We start from the raw sequence: 7,358 nt of genomic DNA on the forward strand, positions 1-7,358 counted from the left end.
CCCCCCAAAAAAAAGGAAGAAAAAGAAAATATCCAGTAAAAATAAAATAAAATACTAATATACAATAAAAATAAAATGCTAAATAACATCTTCTTTGTAAAAACAATAAATTTTCTCAGTTGAACAACAACAACAACAAAAGTAACCCCCAAAGGATGCTCAGATCACCTTAACAATAAACAGAAGAAAAGGTTAAATTTTGTCTACCTACAGAGTCTAAAGTACCCATCAGGAATGAATAAACAAAAAACAAAGTAGTTGGTAATTATGCCAACTTTTATAGGACCTGCCCAAAAGAACATGAGGGCACAGAGTGTACAGAGAAAAACTAACCAATTTGTACAGTTTCTAACTATACTGGTGGCTTCTTAACCAGCATTCATTAAAAATGAATTCAAGACTTCCAGCACAGTAGCTCTTGTAAAATGTATTGTTCATCCTATTAAAAAATGCTACTATATCGTGTACTGTAAAGATACTCTAAAACTTTCACTAAAAACATGGTCACTTGAGCTTCCTTCACTGATAAACTATACAAGGTCTAACCACTACCAATTAATCACCATCCAATCTTAGACCACAAACCAGCTTTAGATTAACTCTTAACTGATTAAGATGGAGTTTATGATGTTTTTTATAAATATTTCCCTAGTTAACAATTCAAGAATATTGCAGATTGACTTTCAGAAGATTGTCCTTCAGTCTAATCTCTATAGACCTCTTCAAAGTGATAAATATCATTCTTCTATTTCTATTATAGATCACTTACCCTGTAGCTAAGTCCCTGGGACTTTGTTATTGTCTTCATTCTGTCTATAGAATTAAGTCCTCTGGATAAGTAAATGTGTTATTCAGACCCTACAATTATCCATTGAAAAGATTTCCAGGGGACTTATCTTACCTGGAGGGGAAATAGTACAAAAACAAAAACAAAAACAAAAACAAAAAAACAAAAAAAAAAACCCTATTTAGAGTCCATGTAAGCATGTAAATCTTCATTCAGCTCCTAAATTTAATTCTTTTAAAACACCTTATAGGTACCCTTTTTCTATATTCAGGTCTGTTAATAGATGGCACAGTCTGTGTTTTAAGTCAGAAATTTGAGACCTGAGTGATACCTTTAGCCCTGGGAGGACATGTGACATCCCAAAGGACTTACAAAGTGATTAGTGGTAATAATCTAAATCTGGCTTCTAGAACTCCTTTAAGATTATTATTTAACAGGAACCTTTATGATATAAAAATAAGGACATGGATTGTATAACAATTTCCTCTGAGGCAAAATATTATATCTTGGAGGGAATTTCATTAAAAGTAAAGATATTCTAAAGGGGACAGGAAACATTCTATCTATAGGGAAGCTGGTTAAGACCAAAATAAACAACACAAAAATCTTAGGAAGTCCTTGTAACCGAACAGATAAACTGGGCCCTTGCCTCCCTAGGCATATAAACAGTAAAGACTGCTGGAATGCACTCTTAGATCAGCTGAGCCTCCTAGAAAGTAACACTGTACAAACCGTGGAGCTGCCTGCAAGTTGTTCAATGCATTTCAGATTTCCAACTTTAATGAGCTGCCATCCATGCTTTAGTGGGCCTTTGGTGATGCAGCAAGCTTTGTGTCATCTCTGCTTCTGTAAGTAACCCCAATACACTTCATTGATTCACCAAATTGGACTTTGGAGGCATTCTTAACTTGGTCTATTATTGATTTGGTGTATGGCATATGTGAATGTTTGTCCAAATCTCTCCAGAAATAGTGCCACAAAACAACATACCAATGATCCATCCTCTAAGAATTAATGCAACTGAATCTCATTTTTAAGATACTATAGAAATAGTATAAAGCCTGCCTATAAGGTATATTGGACTAATCTTGGGCCATTGTCCACTCTCACCTATTGAGACTGCACTCTCCTTTAAAATGTCCCCTTTGGTCACTGGCCATCCTCACCTCTTGATATTAGTCTCTCCCCTACACTTGCCCTTTTGGCAACTGTCTACTTTCACACTTTGAGAATGTCCTCTGCTCTGCAATGCACTCTTTGGCCATCTACTCTCATCCCTTGAGACGTATTTCCATTTTATAATAAACTGCTCTGTGCATCTCATCTGAATTCTTTCTGTACATCTATCTCATCTCAAGGACAAAGGAGCTAAAGGCATCTTGAGTGAGATATTGGAAACATTGTTGATATCTAGGTTTGTAGTTTTAGTAAAATACTATTAAGGATTTTTAAAATTTATTCTTTCTCTTGTGTTCTAACAAAAAATCTGTTCTGAATAATGTTCTATGTGCAGTTGAGGAAATTGTATATTCTTTGTGGTGTATGGTATATGTGCTATATACCTGATGGATGTATGGAGTTGCTCAGATCTCAAATCACCCATGCAGTGGCCATTCATGTTGGGGTTGGAATTTGTTGATGATGTAGCTGCTCAGCTATCAATGTTCCTATAAGTAACTCCAATCAGTTCACCAATGCACCTCTTTGAACTTAGGTGGAATCAGGTTTTTAGTGTATAAGTGATACCCTATGTGGAATAAATTGTCATTTCTTTATTGTCTTAGTCGGTGTTTCTATTCCCACACAAAAACATCATAACCAAGAAGCAAATTGGGGAGGAAAGGTTTATTTAGCTTACACCTCCATATTGCTGTTGATCACCAGAGGAAGTCAGGACTGGAACTCAAGCAGGTCAGGAAGCAGGAGCTGATGCAGAGGCCATGGAGGGATGTTCCTTACTGGCTTGCTTGCTCAGCTTGCTTTCTTATAGAGAACCCAGGACTACCAGCCCAGGGATGACACCATCCACAATGGTCCCTCCCAACCTTGATCACTAATTGAGAAAATGCCTTACAGCTGGATCTCATGGAGGCATTTCCTCATGGGAGGCTCCTTTCTTTGTGATATTTCCAGCTTGTGTCAAGTCGACACACGAAACCAGCCGGTACATTTATAGTCTACAAGAAAAGTCACCCAACAATATAGTTTGATTTGTTAATCCATTTTTTCTAATGACTTCAATTTTAGAGTAAGTGACAAATGTAATGTGTGTGTATGAAACATCTGTAACATTTTGAAATGCATAGGTGTAATGACTATATTAACATTATGGGAAAATGGATCTATAGAATTTTTTCATGTTGCAAAAGTAAATCTCTATTATACATAAAAAAGAACAAAACAAAAAAGAAAAAATGAGGAAAACGAGGAGGAGGAGAGTGACAAAACCAACCAAAGTCCTTTAATCCTTTTCTCCATCACTTCTTTGAGAAGGTATGGCCTTGTTGGAAGAAGTGTGTCACTAGGGATGGGCTTGGATGTGGACTTTGAGGTTTAAAGGACTCAAACCAGGCCAAGTGTCTCTTTGTCTTTCTGCTGCCTTCAGATCTAGATGTAGAACTCTTAGCTCCTCTCCATCACCATGGCTGACTACATGCTGCCAAGCTTCTTGCCATGCTGATAACGGACTAAACTTCTGAAATTGTAAGCCAGCTCCAATTAAATGTTTTAAGAGTTGCCTTGGTCCTGGTGTCTCTTCACAGCATTAAAAAAGTGACTAAGACAATTACCCTGGTGACTACTATTCTTTTCTAGAAATTTGACTACTTCAGATATTCTTCTTAATGAAATCATTCACTAAATCATTTTTGGTGGGCTTATTTCCTTTACCACAGTATATGCAAAGTTTATCCACATTGTAGCAGCTGTAAGTTATCCCTCTTTTTGAAAGAGTAAATAATACATTACTATATATTTATGCCACATTTATCTATTTTTCCACTGATAGATGCTTGAACTATTTCTACATTTTACTGTTGTAAATAAAAGCTTTTATGACTAAAGAAGTGCAGATTTCTCTTGAAGATCCTGTTTTCAATCTTCCTGGGTAAATATCCACAAATGGAATTGCTATATTACATAATTTTTTACAAATATTTTAGGGAATAACCATAATATTTTCTACAATAACTACATCATTTTATATTCTAACAAAGAGTGCTGAAAGTGTCAGATCTAAGAGTCTTTGGTTTGTGATGTTAAGGGTTTTTTAAGTAGAAGCTCATGTCATTTGCAAGTAACAGTAATTTGATTTTACTTCTTTTCCTATTTATATCCATTTATTTTTTTCTCTTGTATTATTGCTCTAAAGCTTTGTACACTATATTTTATAAGAGTGGTAAAAGTAGGCACTGTATTACTCCAAATTTTAGAGTAAATGGTCTTGGTTTGTCTCCATTTAATATAATGTTAACTACGGGTTTGTCATATGTAGCCTTTTTAAAGTTGAAAAATGTTCATTTGATTACTAGATTCATGAACACATGTTAAACTTTGAAATGGCTTTTCTGGGTCTTTGGAAATTATCATCTGACTCTGTACTTAAGTATGTTAATATACTGCATTACATTAACTAATATGCATGCTTTAAAACAAACTTGCATCCTTAGTATGATACCAATTAGGTGGTAGCATATGTTCTTCTTAGTGTGTTCTTGAGTTTAGTTTACAAGTATTTTGAGATTTTTCTTACATCTGTTCACCGGGGAAATGTGGCATCAAGATAATACCAGCTTCACAGAATAAGTTTAATATTGTCTCCTCCATTTCTATTTTATGCTATTTTATGAAAAATGTTTAAATGTCCCTCTAGATTTCATAAGAGCCTGCCATAAGAGCTTTCTTTTCATCTGTATTCTTAATTTAGATAGTATCTATTTTTCTTCAAGATTTTCTCAACTTACTTATCTTTTCAAATAGCTAACTTTTTATTTGATTTGCTATGTTTTATTATCTCTCCATGATATTCATGTCATCTGAGTTTGACTTATTGTTTTTCTAGAACCTTGAGGTGTATAATTAGGTTATGGTGATCTCATTGATTTTTTTTAATGTAAGCTCTTACAGCTATAATCCTTCTTATGAATGATTACTTTTTTGTATCCCATTGCTTTGGTAGGTTGTGTCATAATTTTCATTTATTTATAGGATTTCAAAAGCTTCCTTGATTTGCTCAGTGACCCACTGTTCACTCAAAAATGTATTTTTATAATACTATTTATGTAGCTTCTTTTATCCTACTATTATCTGATGAAATATAATTACTTTGATTTTGCTGTGTCCTATAATGTGAGTAGTTCTAAAGAAGGACCCATGTGCAGTTGAGAATAATTGTATTCTCTATTTAATGGATGGAATACTCTGTGTCTGTTAAATGCTATTGGTCTATCATGTTGTTTACTTATGCTGCTTGCTCCTTTGCTAATTTTTAGTTTGAAATAAGTGCCTAAAGATGAAAGTATTGAAATCTCCCACTGATTGTACCTGATATTTGATATATAAATGTTAACAATATTTAATGGTTTTCCTTCCATTAGTTTATCTATTCACTTTATATACCTACAGTAGACCTTCTCCACCTCCCAGTCCTCCCTCACATGGCCCCTGATCTCCCTCCTTTTCTCTGAGAAGGGGAGGACCCCCTACATACCAACCCATCCTGGCATATCAAGTCACTGCAGGAGTAGCCACATCCTCTCCCACTTGGGCCAGACAGGGAAGCCTAGTTAGGGGACAGGATCCACAGGCAGGCAACAGTCAGGGAAAGACCCCGCTTTAGTTGTTGTGGGACCACATGAAGACCAAGATGCACATCTGCAGGGGGCCTAAGTCTAGCCTGCATATGTTCTTTGGTTGGTGGACTGAACTCTGGAAGACTCTAAGAGTCCATTCAAATTAGTTGACTCTATTGGTCTTCTTGTGGAGTACATATTCCCTCCAGGTTCCTCAGTCCTTCCCCCCAACTCTTCCACAAGAGTTCCTGAGCTCAGTCTAATGTTTGGCTGTGGGTCTCTGCATCTGTTTCAGGCAGCTGCTGGGAGGAGCCTTTCAGAGGACAGTTATGCTAGGCTTCTGTCTCTGAATTCTGGCTAACAAATATAAACAGCCCGAGGATCCAAGGTTGTTGAAGGAGGAAGGTGGGTCTGCGATGTGTTCCCTATTGATCTGAGGACAGCTTGGCCCATTCCCAACTGAACTGACAGGGGTTGCTACTGCAGTCATTTCCATCCATCTCACAGGGCATCTGTGTACCCAGGCCAGCAGTGACAAATATAACTGTCAACAATGTCTTCACATGTTATATTATTGTTATTAGGCTTTGACCATCAAAGAGGCATCAAAGTCTTACAGTATGTTCCTGTGAACCCACTACCTGTGCAGTTACAGTAGTAGTTGTTCCCTCCATCCACATGTAGACCTCCATGGAGACATGGCTGATTGACACATTCACTAAAGTTGAGTTCACAGTGATCTCCAAGGAATCCAGGTGAACAGTCACAGAAGTAAGCACCCAAGAACATTCTAGCACATGGCACCATGTAGATATAGCTGGAATCCACATTCATCAATTTCCAACTCACAGCTAACACCAGAATGTTCCTTTTTTATTAGATATATTCTTTATTTACATTTCAAATGATATCTCCTTTCCTGGTTTCCCCTCTGGAAAAAAAATTCCCTGTTCCCTATCCCCTCCCCCTGCTCACCAACCCACCCTCTCTACTTCCTGGCCCTGGCATTTCCCCTACACTGGGACATAGAGCCTTCACAGGGCCAAGTGACTCTCCTCCCATTGATGACTGACTAGGCCATCCTTTGCTACATATGCTGCTGGAGCCATTAGTCCCACCATGTGTACTCTTTGATTGGTGGTTGAGTCCCTGGGCGCTCTGAGGGTACTAGTTAGTTCATATTGTTGGTCCTCCTATAGGGCTGCAAACCCTTCATCTCCTTGGGTCCTTTCTCTAGCTCCTTCATTGGGGACCCTGTGCTCAGTTCAATGGATGGCTGTGAGTCTCAACTTCTGTATTAGCTGGGTACTGTCAAAGCCTCTCAGGAGACAGCTACATTAGGCTCCTGTCATATAGTACTTGCTGGCATCCACAATAGTGTCTGAATATGGGAAGGATTCCCAGGTGAGGCAGTCTCTGGACTGTCCTTCCTTCAGTCTCTGCTCCATAGTTTGTCTCTGCAACTCCTTCCATCTTGAGGGCAAATACACATAAATCTTCCTATCTCATTGAGGCATATAGCCTCATTCTCATTCATGCAGGAGTCAGAAACACATTCATCCATTTCCATGTCACACTGCCTGCCTTGGTATCCTGTCACCAAGAAGCAAGAGTAGCCATTGATTCCATCCTAGGACACAACTCCATTGTAGTAGGGGCTGGAAGCACACTCATTGTGATCTGTCTCACAGAACTTTCCAGCATATTGAGTGTCACGCACACTTTGCATGATGGCGGTATCTGAGGCGTAAACTTCAAGGAAAGTCAGTCTCCTGCCTCCG

The sequence above is a fragment of the Mastomys coucha genome, chromosome X, assembly GCF_008632895.1.
Source record: "Mastomys coucha isolate ucsf_1 chromosome X, UCSF_Mcou_1, whole genome shotgun sequence".
NCBI lineage: Eukaryota > Metazoa > Chordata > Mammalia > Rodentia > Muridae > Mastomys > Mastomys coucha.